Genomic DNA, 14,234 nt, shown 5'->3' on the forward strand with positions numbered 1-14,234 from the left:
AAAGGGGGAGGGTGGGGAGGGCCAAAAATTGGGCCGATTGAGATAACACTGTCCTAGGGGGTCCAGGAGCATGCCCTATGAAATTTTTGTGTTCTAGACGCCCGAAAATAACCTCTGAAGCATTTCGGGCCATACATTTTTTTCTTTCTTTTTTTCCTTTTTTTTTTACTTTCCAAAAGGGGGAAATCTTCCCCTGATGCTGCAACATCTACAGTGATTTTAGCCTTGAGGAAGTAGTGTAAATCAGCTGCTTAGAATAGATAGCATGACACCTAGAACATCTAACATCGAAGCTGACTCAAAGAGGCCCTCAACAGTAAATAAGGAAACCCAAAAAAAGGATGATGCTATTTTGTAAAAGGATGTGCTATTCTGAAGATTATAAACCATTGTACTTTAATAAAACTATTCATAATATCTACAGTATTGTTATCGGATGTCATTTATTCAAATTTATTTAAATCAGAGGGATTTCAGGACAAATTCACTTAACACTATTAGCGACAAATTACTGAGAAAAGGAGCATGCGCACAAGTTGTTATCAACAAAAGCGTTTAACATTTGAAGGAGTAGGACTTTCCATCATTGAACGTAATTCAATGGTTGTTGTTGATTCACTGAATTACTACAAGATTGGCTATCAAAAAAAAAAAACCAATACCATACATAAATTAAATTCTAAGAGGCCAAGACACACTGTGCGGTATGATAGGCCTATGATTACAACTAAATAAACATACAGAGTTCTATTAATAAAATTAAAGCTTTGGTCTGTAGTAGAATAATACAAATAAAAGGCATTTGCTAATTTGGGACCACAGAAAGTGGTCTTTAATTGGATGGGTCTTTCATTGGAGGGAGACCTGTACTACGTTCAAAATCTAACAAATCAATCCTACAGTTACAGTATCTTTATTCACATATGATATAAACCAAACATTTTCAGTTACAAACATGCCTGCATGAAAGCATTTTCATCATTTACAAGTATGTGTGTGTGTGTATGTATGTACAGATGTGTGTGTATGCACAGTATACGAATACAAGTAGTCTTAAGCTGTTTCATAATGTATTTTTCTAGTTAAGATGTTAACTTTCATTTAAGTTATTTGTCATATCAACGCACCTCTTGAGTGTTGCTGATGTAAGTGGTGTCTATAATAGAGTCAATAAATTATTATATAAATTATATAAACGAGAGGTAAATCCTCACATAATTACTGCAAAAAACCTGAGCTCATTAACAAATAAAATGGAATTTACTGATCAGCAACACTAATTTCATGAAAGTACCATCAAATTTAGGCTGCAATGATTTTGGGTAATGCAAGATTTTGTACTGGCAAATATTATATCGAAATTGCAATTTGAGTCTTCAGTGGACTAGTTTAAAATTTACTCAAAATTACATTTTTTTCTGTTTCACCCTTTTTACAATGACCATAAACTTATAAATTATCTTGCCATTTTAAACTGACCACTTGCTACTTGACCATTTCATGCTTACAGTAATAATATTCTGTTTCCATTTCACTGTTTTCTTAACAACTGCATCACTCTCTTACAAGTATGTCTTGCCGAACATTGATACCTGGTACTCCTTCGTTCCAAACCAGTTAAGACTTCCACTGTATGCAATTTGATTGGTTTTATTAAATTTGCCTAAGGCTTTGATTAATATACCTAGATACCAGATACTCAAACAGCTTGCCAAACATGATCTAGTTCACACTTCCTTAACTCTATCTAATTTGATTGGTTCTATCACAAAGAAAGCATTCAATTATAATCATAATTATCCGCATCACAATTCAGAGGTATCTACAAACAATTGCAACCGCCTAGAGGGAGATCATTTACAGTAGGCAAAGTATAGTAGGCTTTAAAATTGAAGAAAGAGACGGCAACATGCAGAATAATACGGGCATGAATTTAATGGATGGATAGATTTATTCAGTGTAAACACCAAGGATAACCCACAAAAGTCTGAAGAAGACTCATTTCCAGTGGCGTCCGTACAGTGTTGATTGGTCAGCACACCAGGAGACCCCTACTCTTTTCCAAACAGTGGAAAACGTTCATTTTCATGTGCAGCCTTATACTGTATTATGGAATGCCTTACCTACCGACATCAGTTAATCTTCAAGTTTGTTTTTTTTTTTTTCAAGAAAATGTTAAAAGCTTTTTTCAATCTCCAAAGTGATTGACACATGAAATGTAGTGTAAATAGTTTTTTTTCCCCACAATTTCATAAGTTAAATTTATCATGAATAATACCAACGTCATTAGCGCCACTGAACATTGGACCTGCCACAGATAATGGCGCTTACTGTTGATTGACTGACTGACAGTGTATCTGCTTTCTTGCTATAATGCACACAGGTCTAATGGTTTAAACGCCTTATCCGAAAGAGGGTGTGCTATCGTAACTTGCATTTTAGTGCTCTAGCTGAAACACGAGAAGAGCAGTGAGGGAAATTAAAAAGGGACTCTAGAGATCTCCACGGTTCAGCACACACACAGTGGCTACCACCAATTTAGCTGACTGAGCTAAGCTGCTCTCTAATAAATTTTTATCTATTCAAAACAAATTTTATTCGAGTATTTTCTATACTGTATACTTGTTTATATACTATCATAATTTGCTGAATTTGGTAGTAATTGAGGAAATACCTTAAGTTCATGCTAGCTTCACAACCTAGCATTATAATTAAAGACACAAATTCATAGCTAATTATTGATTTTTTTTAATTTAGAAAGAAATTCATAGCTGGTTATTGATTTTTAAAATTTTATTCTTGAAGTACTTTTAATATACTTGACGCACGGTTCCCGGAACGCCGCCCTCAGCCGCTAGTGCCAAGCACAACTCAGGGTCAAAAGTGGAATGTGAAATTTGGATATGGTTTCGTAGTCAGATTTGCAAGAAAAACTTCAGCTATTTCTCTACTGAGACGTCTGTAATTTGTATGGCAAGGAGATTGCGCAACCCTTAATTCGTATTAATGGAATTTAAGCCCAGAAACCTTGTAGTTATTAATATTTTGGTTATAATAGAAAGTATTCATTTTTTGGTGACGTCACACTAACGTTAGGTAGCATGCATACGTCATAAGCTAGATTACATCATCTTTTCCTGGCAAGGCAAACTTTTTTCATGGATAAACAAACACCACTGCTTTGCACATGGATGCCTTCCCCATCCAGGGCTACAGGAGCCGTGTTGTTAGCATTGTATAATACTTAAACAAGGTACAGTACCTCTGCAACTGAATTATTCTTAGTTAATTTATTTTTTTTTCTTATTTTAATTTGTTTCTTCTGGAAGTGTACTTTCTATCACATAATTTCACTGTCTTAGAGGCCTAGGCCTAGTCTTATGCCTTGTTGTTCCCCGCTACACAGTACATCAGCAGCCCCCACCCCCATACAGTACAGGCGTTTGCTAGGTAACAACGTGATTGCACCTTCCTTCCCAGGTGTTCATGTAACATTGGCATTTATTGTTAGCTAACCAGTTGTATGTATTTCTTTGTGAAAATGAGTACCGCAGCGTACTCATTTTCACAAAGCATTCGCATCCCCTCTTGGAAAGAGGGATTTGAAATCGCTAATTAAATTAATCACCATAATTTAGCTTATTTAGGGAGCACTTAAAATGTACAATAATCATTTCACTACCCGACAAACTCCGAACTTTATGCATTCATTAGGCCTACATAATAGTCTCATATTGCTTTACTATATACTCCAACATCACTGGCGCATAGTAAGAACCAACTGACTGCAGACCATTTCTGGTCACACATTACTCTCCATAACACAGCGCCCCCTAGTTTCGTCACCTCTGGGTTTTTAAGTATTAAACTAATTTGCAGAATTTGGTAGTAATTGAACAAATGCCTTAAGTTCATTCTAGCCTCCAACCTAGCAGCATAATTTTACAAAAGCAAATTAATACTTGTTTATTGATCTTGAAAAATTCTATTCAAGTATTTTTAGTTTAAAAGTAATATCTATCTTAATTCACTGAAGTTGGTAGTACTGTAATTAAACAGATGCCTTTTAAGTACTCTAGCCTTACAACCAACAGCTTAATTACAGACACGAATAATTAACTTCTTATTGATTTTCAGACTCAAATTCATATCTGTTTATTGATTTTTAAAAATGTATTCAAGTATTTTTACTTGGTTTAACATCCATCTTAATTCACTGAATATGGCAGAAATTGAACTTTATGTCTATAGTTCTTAACCTACTGTAGCAGCTATATGTAAAGTGGTTTGGATGCCTAACATTAGCTGACCAATCCAAAACCCTGCCACCATCATTCATAATATTATGAACTACTTACTATATATTCTAAAGGGTAAAGGGTAAAGGTAGGAGAATAACCCATAACTTGCAGCGTCATTGTGCTGAATTGCGCATGGGCGTGGTCCGTGACTACCTAGCAGCCGTAAGGAGGCGCTTCTTGGTAGGTACATGTTCACATCATTCCACAACGACAGGGGCTGAAATGAACCATAACATCGGGGTAACCCCCTTCTCTTCCGAAAGATGCAATGGGTTCTTTAAAGTGTACACGAGCCAGATGTATACACTGGACCTCCAATTTAAGTCCTTATCCGAGAAGACTTGGTTCTACCAACCGAACCATGGGCGAGGAGCGGCTGGAACCAACGCCGATGTTAAGGCTGTGGCTAGCAGCGCCCCTGCCTTACCGCTCGGCTACTCGACTCGCCCAAGATTTAAAATAGCAAATTACAATCGTAAAAAAAAACTTTGAAACAGGAGATGACATCACATCATGACCATATATAGGCACATCATGACTATACATGGCCATGCAATAGTTTTTGTCAAAGAAAATTTGATGTCTTTTTATGCTTGATATACAAAAATCATACAAAAATCTTCTCAAACTCGGGGGTCGTCTTTTGCTCGGATCACCTTATACGCGATAATACAAGGTACTGTAAAAAAACTAAAAAAAGAGTTAAATCATATTCTCCATACTGTAGGTTGAGTACCCTTTAAAGAATAATATGTAAATGAGCTTATGGAATATAATATCATAAAATGTTTCTACTTTATCTGATGAAAATGTATTCATTATGCAATGCTGATAGCTGGGAATACATATTATATAAACATAATGAGTTTCTTTATGTAACTGAAGCGATCAGAATGCAGATTTTATCAAAATGCATCATTATTCTTATTTCCCTTTCCCCCACTCACCTGGCCTTACAGGTCGGGTACAATAGTGTTGGCTTAATAAAATTCTGCTAGCAGCATAACATGTTTGAAGCCTATTAGAAAATCAATTTCATATGAAAAAATGCAATTGATGAGCATCAAAAATGGTCGGACATTAATTTATAATCAAGTGCAACCATGGAGACATTAACTTGCACCGACTCTTCATTAATAATTTTTTGAAAGAATTTATAATAGTATGTACATAAGTGGTAGGCAAAAAATGAATAAGCATATCATTATCCATCTACAGATCTACAAATAACCTGTACATAATAAACATAATACAGAGCATAAGGGATAAACATATTTTAATTATGGCATTTAAATCTCTAAAATGCATTACTCCTGATTATATTTCTTCAAAATTTAAATTGACTAATATTGTCCATTCCAAATATACACAAAATCAATCTTCAAATACACTAATCATCCCAATCTGGAACAATATACAAGGAAAGAGAACCACCTTTAATGCAGGGCATGTCAATTATGGAATGAGCTCCCATTAGATATCCCTACAAATTTGACATTACTTTAAATATATTTAAAAATAGAATTAAGTAAACCACCTTTCTTTATTTTTTATATGTATTTATTTTATTACTTTTTTATGTTGTATCTGGATCACTTGTGAGACCAGTACTTATGTATATATATTTGGGTATATTTTATTGAGATAAAAAACATCGAAAACACAATCTTTGGCAGCATTAAGCTGAATTGTAGATTGGGTAATTACAATAAAATCTATAAAATTTGTGATAAGACTAATAAATGTACAGTATATAAAAATATAACACAGTCAAAAAACACTAAAAATACAAAGAATAAAAAGCAATTTTACATCACACTTTACTCCTGAGCTATATACATGTATAATATCCAGATTATTCAGACTGGGGGGTTCATCCGCCACAGGACCTCACAATGAATTGAGAATTCGTGCCATGTAAGGTATCGGGCTATTTTTGTATCGGGATTTAGTACATTTGTATTCACTATATTTTTTTTTATTTCGTAATGACATATTATGTGTAGTATTGTTAATTGGGAACCAGTGCTTAAATTTTTCCGAATTTGCAGTTTTCTTTGCAAATGTTTTGCAAAGTGAGGTCCTGCGGTCAGACAAACCCTCCAGTCCAAGGGTTAGTAGCGCATCCTCATAGTTAAAAAAATTATCGGCAAGGATAATATGGCATACGCGCCTTTGAACGCGCTCTATGGATGTGCTTTGTTGTTTAGTGAGGCCAGGGTGCCACAACGGTGCAGCATACTCAAGAACCGGCCGAACATAACATTTATAAACATGCAGAAGTTCATTATAATTAAGTCCGGCTCTTTTTAATGTTATCAAAATAAATAGCTTTCTATTTACCTTCGCAATTATAGCATCCGTGTTACTCTTCCATTTAAGATCATTGTCTATTAGGACTCCTAATAATTTGACTGTGTCAACTAGTGGAAGAGTTTCGTTAGCAATGTGGAGGTCGATGTCTGGAAGGGGTCGACGACCAAAGAAAAATCTAATCACCTGTTTAGGGACCGGGACTACATTAGCTTCCTTCCACTGTGTGGGTACATTTGCCTGGGCTAATGAGGCATTAATTAAGTCTGTGACTGGGACACTCAGTTCAAATGCACATTCCCGTAAAACTTTAGGAGGGATGCTATCAGGACCCCCAGCTTTATTAATGTTGATTCTACGTAGGTCCTCAAAAATCTCATGTGGTTCAAACTGAGGAGGTGGCTTAGAGCTAGGTAGATATGCTGGCAATTTATCTAGATTGAGTGGCTCATGGATCTGAGAGAAACTGGTTAAGTGTGCATTTATAGCATTAGCAACAGCTACATGATTCTCAGGATTAATATCATTATCAGCCACTTTAATAGATGGATCTTTTCTAGATATGTTGGCAGCTACACGAATCTCTCTATGCCACCTCCGGGGGTTGGATTGTCGAAGAGGTCTAATTTTCCTAGCATTAAAATTTGTTTTAGCTTGTTTTATTTCATAGATTACTAAGTTTCTTAGTCTTTTCCTAACTGTTTCATTACCGTCTACAAATGCTTTCTGTCTACTTTTAATTAATTTCTTAATTCTGGAGGTTGTCCAGGGCTTATCACCATTATGATTCTTTTTAACCTTTACTGGGAGATACTTATCTATTGCTGAATTTATCATTCTGTAAAAAATGTCAGCTTTACGTTGTATGCAGTTTTCATTTAGAACCTCTTCCCATGATCTTTCCTGCATCCATCTACCTAAATATATTAATTTAGAATCTGTAACAGGTCTAACAGTTCTTAAAATTGTTGAACTATTACATAAAGAGGATTTCGGAGTTACAGTAATTACATTGTGGTCACTATGCCCTATTGGAGCAGTGACCACTCTTAATACCACTCTTAAAATGTTTAGAACAATAATTTCAACGTAATTTTTAAGTACAGTCTATTTAGTAGTACACTTCTAGTTTTGTTGGTTTTACGCTTTTATATTTTTCTTTCGTTTGTATTTATGTAAGTAGTTTTTGTTTAGTTGTACATTTTATAGTTTTTCATGAGAAAATTATTATACTATATACCTGTATATAGGCCATTGCTATAGTGTTGTGGTAAAATAATCATTCAGTCATGTTAAAATGACATAATTGTTGCTATGACAAAACCTGTCATGGAATATAATCAATACAAAAACTGTAATTATAATATTTATTATTAGAATGGTTCTCTTGTAATAACAAACAAAATGGAAAAGCTAATATTTTGGTCAATATGCCACTGTATTGCATTTAATTTGTATGTAGGACAATAACTAAAGTAGAGGGATATGACAGATCCAGACAATACACTTTGCTGATACACTGTACTGATAACAAAACCCAATTAAGAAAATTGGGTTTACAATTAAATGAGCAATGATCTTAAACAAATGGAAGAACTGCAGTATATAATATATATGTATACACTTCAGTTAATAATAAGACGCACGCTTTCAACTTGCGTGACGTGACGCTAGAACAGATTTAATCATGTGTGACCATTCTATGTTTTTTGCACAATGTAGATTTGGTCTTGTTACCTTCTAGAATTCACGCAACGAGAAGATCTTAACATTCTAGCATGTTCAGATGACTTCATAATGATGTCATTACAACGCGCAACTCTGATGGAACTGCACTCAGTCTGTGGCGCCAGAAGGGCGTTAAAATCAATTTCCCTCAACATAGCCGTCGGAAGCATTTTGCAAGTGGTCCGGCCATTATAGTGAGGGGGTGGTGCAGGGAGGGGGGGGTCGGGGGGGTAGTATGAGCACTTGACAAATTTGGTAGTAAATGAAGAGTGGAGACCCGCTATCTTTATCCACAGCTACAGGATTTTGAAGTTAGTTGAGGTCTGAGAGCATAATTATCATATCAACTCTGGCCCCACCATGGTTGGTAAACAAATTGTTTGGCGCCTATGAATGTCCGGAAATAGATGCTGGCAACTTAGAGCCGCTTTCCCTTCCCCTCAAGGGGCAGCCACAATATATAAAGTTAGCATGGATGAGAGTCTATGTTAGAAATATAGCACCTCTGGATGCCATGAAATAGCATCTGGTAAAGCTGTAGAAAATAATATTGTTACAAATTTAATTTCTTATCATTGCCATAAGTAGATAAATTGAGTTGCTTATTCCTCCAGAAGAGCAAGAAACATGAATATATAATGCATAAACCAAAAATGACTATAACATACTGTAATTGTATTTACACGATGTGGAGGGTATTCAGCTATGAAAAATATACACAATATGCAATAAGTAAAACACAGGATACTATACCACACAAATGGACCTGCAGCCTACATGTTATGAACATACTACTCATACAATTTTAATTAAATTTTCTTGCAAAGTTCAGCCTGGAACATTAATAAGTTATTGATCACGCTTTAGAAGTTATATACTATCACTAGAATTGTAAAAAAAAAAAATAAGTTAAGTGCTGTGTTTGCTTCTGGTAGGCCTTATACCGATTAGACATTAATTTTAGTCAACCTTCGGTATATTCATGCAGACAGACCATGCATGTATACTTCCATGGAGAGATCTACCCTGGTAATAAATAAATAACAGAGTACTAACATTAAGGTGATCCAGTTAGTGAGTGGAGAGGGGTACAATGCCGCTGAATCATTTTTGAAATTAACTTGTCCATTTTTAAGTAACATAAAAATTATCAACTTGAATTGTATTTTTAAAAAGTTTAATCGTCATTTTACAAATAAAAATGATAAACACTTCCGGTCAATGGAAGTGTTTCATTATTTTTATTATAATTATCCAGTTTAAAAATCAGGGTACACATTTTTGAAATTCAATAATTTCTTTGCTCAAGTTAAAAATATGTATGCTACTGCAAAAATGAACAAGTTAATTTCAAAATTATTTTTATGATTTTTTGTCATTTTCAAAAGACAATACATCTTTAAACCTTGTTTACCTTGATGCCCAGAAAAAAATGTGAATTAATGATGATCATAATTATTAAATGAGGGGATGATGATAACAATGGTGGTTATAATGAAGGTGATAATGACTACGATGAAAATAATGATGACGATGATGTCGATGGGGATGATGATGATAACGGTAATGATGTTGATGTAGGTGTTGGCATGTTTGAGAGTGATGGAGAAACTAATGCAGACTAAAGTGAAGTGAGTTCAATCTGGAATCAAAGCCAGCGGGGGGACAGGGTGGCTTAAGTCCCCACCGGACAGGTCAAGCCCCCAACCGGACGGAGCTCTTCGAGCAGTCAGACCATAAAACATATAAAAATAGGCCCACACCAAGCCAACACATGTCTGTCACAGTCTGAGAGGGCCATTTTCGGCCATCCAGAGGTACCTATTCTTAAAGAAAATCTCATTTGGAAGGGAACCTCCTCTCGGCCCCTTCCCCCAGCTCGAGCCTACGAGCTCAAGTCCCCCTGTCAGACAACTTAGCCCCCACCCCCAGAAAATATATCCTAGACCTGCCACTGCTAGAAAGCCCTGAACAAAAAGTTGGTTGTTCTCGTAGTAATGTATTCATCAATAAAAATGTTTGGATTTAATCTATTTATCGTTGCTTTTCATCGCACTGTAATGGTTAATATTGTTGAGCTCTACACCCTTTACAAACCTGGACATCCCCCACCATCTTTCGTCCGACGCCACGACGAGGTCATGAGACTAAACTAATCTATAAATCCAATCAAGTTGCGGTTGCCATTCCCTTAAATATTGAGGTCTAAAAGTATAAATTGTGGATGACCAAAAATCTCATATGGCAATCCCCCCACCCCCTCAAGGAGTACATTCACACCTGTCAATTTTGAAAAAGTGCTGCAAAGCAACCACCCCTATTCTAACCCCATGCAGAAACAGATACAAGATTGAAAGTTAGTGGAAGTGGGCTAGATACTCCCTCTATCTCAAGTTCATCGTACCATGATTGAAAAAGTCAATGCGATGCGTACATTCATATAATTCATAATTATCATTATATATTTATTTCAGAAAGTGGTGAAATTGAGAAAAAGTGGTCCGGCCATAGCCGGTGCGGCCGATGCGCTTCCGATGGCCCTGCTCAATGTTTAAGATGCTAATTAAGTTTTCATTGGGACCCCCTCAGGATACAAACCTTCGGGGTTTAGATGGATATCCTATGCTTCCCTTTAAGAAATTGGTTTTTATCTTGTACTGTCAATGTCATTTTTATCTTGTACTGTATGATGAGCTAGAAAAGAAAAGAAATTGGTTTTTGCCTTGTACTGTCATGTTTTCCATCTTGCTTAATAGTATTTTTCTTAATTTCATTCATCATTCTGATGTTCTGTTGCTTTTGTCTATTTGTTATAGTTAGAAAAACCAACAGATGCACTGATGTTTAAACAACATAGAATGAATGTTACTCCCTTTCTTTATTCGGAGTAACGCTAACTCTATGTTATAGTTACAGTAATTTTTTCCATAGGGTGTCCTACTGTAACAATTAAATAATCAAGCTCAACTGCAATACCAAGACTAACTAATATGTTATCAGCAAAAAAGATTATTTAATGTTTACTATCACTAAAAACAAATTTGACACTTTAAAGGCCAGATAATACTGTACACATCTGAGCAACTAACCAAATCGATTACAAAACCGTTACAGCTATCAATCTGTCATGCTCTTTTCCGGCACAATGTTTGCTATAGTACAAAAGCATGATTTTTCAATTTGGCATCTTACACGTGTGCTAGGTCAATCGCTGTTCAACATAACACCTGTCCAGGTGATGCCACCATGAAGAAACATAATTTTTGTTTAATATTCAAAAAATCTTTTGCTGGAGCAAGTAGAAAACAATTTTTATGTTGTACCACAGAATCATACATTGTTTATTTTATTTGACTTTTTGAAAAAATTGTCATTCGCAATTGTCACAATATCTCCAGCAAGCCAAGAATGTAATTTAGTATCCCATGACTCTTACTGTCACATAAAAAATTAGTAACTGCCACCAAACAAAATAGGAAAATACTCAAAAATGTAATGTAATGTGGTTTGATTTATATAGCGCTTTATACCAAAGTCTCAAAGCGCTCGAGGTGTGGACTAGCGCGTACAGTAACTTTCTTCTCCCCAAGGGTCTCTTCGTGTCTGAGTTACCTGCAGGGTATGCTAGGTATTGGCATTTAGGATGCACGCCCCTCTTGCCCCTCTCACCTAATCACCGATCCCCACCTTCCCACCCCCATCAGCTCCCTTCCATTTCAAGACCCCTACGCCACTGATGATAGGGCCTGCTGGTAGGAAAGTTTGGAAGCCTACTACTACTATACAGAATCAGATTGTGTCGTATATATATGTCAAAATACAAATGTATGTTATTTTTAATACCAGCATGGTTGTAGTATCTTCTCTTCAAAAGAATTCCTATTCCTATATTTTAACAAATTTCAATTCAAATAATAATAATTCAAAATTTCTTCTATACCAGTCATATGTATGCAAATTTAATCATTGAGAGGCCTATAGATAGAATTCCCGCTCGGGAGTGGAGGTCCCGATTTGTGAGAAGAGCATGCGCACATACTCTTGGAAGAACCGCTTCCATTCCAGTGTTAAATTGGCTATTCTGATGCTACCAAAATTAAGGTTTATATAGAAGATTCTGACTAAGAAATGCTAAATAAAATGGAGAAACTACTACAATATTTTTTAAAATTTGTTTTAGCCATGGTATGCACTGCATACCTCGCTGGCCTTGACAGTCTGCCACTTAACAACCTTTAATTTGACCTTGACTACAGTATGTCCGTTGAAATATCCACTAAAAAAGATGGGTTTTTGGGACAGATGTTTTTCGAAATTTTAATGGTTGATATAGTTTTCACAATATTTAAAGAAAAATACACAGAGATACACACATATATGAGACTGTTGTTTTGATTATTAGATGCCTGGAGTTACAGTGAAAACTCAAGGGACGACAAGACAGAGGAAACAGTAAGAGAGGGACGTCCATCACCAAAGGCCCCTGTCTCTTATACACATCTTAACTACTGTACTTGACTGTGATTTTATTGGGGGGGGGGAGCCCCCTGAATAATTTTTGGAGCCCCTCCACCCCCACACCCAGATATGCCACTGATATGACTATACAGTTAAACTTGTCGAAGTCTAATATTTTTTAAGTCGATCATATTTTAATTGCCTATTGTTGTGTTTTTTTCTATTAATTTCAAATTTTGAAAAGTCAAATTTTATCTAGAGTCGAACAATTTTTCAATGTCATTTTGGATTCGACTTTTCGGCAAGTTCAACTGTATGTGAATTTCATCCAAACTTTCATATTTTTGGCACAACAAAATAAAAGATAACCAGCATTCTGATTTCTAATGCATTTCTCATACTTTGTGAATCTTCTGCCTACCAGGGTAGGGCACCGCCAGCATTTCAGATAGGTCAATGTAAACATTGCAAGTGGTCTATTTATTTATTTATGATTTTCAATGTCGCGTCAATAATGTTGAGTCAACCAAATACTTACAACTGCTTAAAATTTTTTTAAAATATATGTCCTGAGTAGGCCTCACACAGAAAATTGAAGCATAGGCCTAGGCCACAGGCCTTATCTTACCTTAAGGAAGCCAATTAAGTTCCATTCATAATTATAAGGAGCTATTTCTATATTATTATTATTTTCCATCCCGAACGAAACTCATAACTAACTGTACTCTACATTATCATTATACCTAAGACTGTGAAGGCAATTTTTGAAGGAGATAATACACTACTTCTGATACTGTATAAACATGCCACATAGACCTATGCTAGGGTAACCAGATGACCTGTAGCCCTTATTTTATTTAATCCCTAGAGGCAAGGATGCCCTACTCAACATCATACAATTACAGGAAAGTTAAACTAGGTTGAATAATGACGGTTCTGGCCTATAATGTATGTAAGCCTCAAAAACATCAAGGCTAAATGAACACTGGCCTACACACGTGAAACAACAATATAAAACTAGGCCTACTTACAAAGCTGCACACACGTAAATATTGCCTTTCTTGTAGCTACAGACACTACAAATTTACCTTGAGTCAACCCTTACATCGGAAGGAATGCAGGTTTACGAAAACTTATTTTTATATTGCCTCCTGATTCACACACACAACAACTATTAGTAAACCTTTTCATTCGTGGTTTCCGCAATTCAACCAAACACATTCAACCTCTCTTGGTTGTTTGGCACGCTACAGTGAGCATTCGTCGTTGAATTGTTGTCAGGGGGTAATTCAATCCGTTACATAAACAAGATAAGTCTCCGTAAAAATTATGAACAACTGAATTGAATGCAATCATGGGTATTAATACAATGAAATCCTAGTCGATCTACATAATAATATAATTACTAATTACTACAGTTAGCCACCTATTTTA

The 14,234-nt window shown here is 35.6% G+C and overlaps 1 protein-coding gene across 4 annotated transcripts in view; it reads right to left on the reverse strand.

Moving 5' to 3' along the window:
* LOC117110505 (potassium channel subfamily K member 16-like) overlaps positions 1-14,020 on the reverse strand; it is a 44,827-nt gene extending 30,807 nt beyond the window's left edge. For 3 of the 4 annotated variants that reach the window (XR_004445708.1, XM_033253242.1, XM_033253266.1), the window contains exon 1: positions 13,832-14,020. The gene's annotated coding sequence lies outside the window, so the exon portion shown is untranslated. The remainder of the gene's footprint in view (positions 1-13,831) is intronic. The other variant, XM_033253252.1, reaches the window with a different exon arrangement.
* Positions 14,021-14,234: the final 214 nt, after the last annotated feature.

Source organism: Anneissia japonica, unplaced genomic scaffold (genome assembly GCF_011630105.1).
Source record: "Anneissia japonica isolate Jap-2015-1 unplaced genomic scaffold, ASM1163010v1 scaffold1511_len2985839_cov193, whole genome shotgun sequence".
In the NCBI taxonomy this organism is placed as follows: Eukaryota; Metazoa; Echinodermata; class Crinoidea; order Comatulida; family Comatulidae; genus Anneissia; species Anneissia japonica.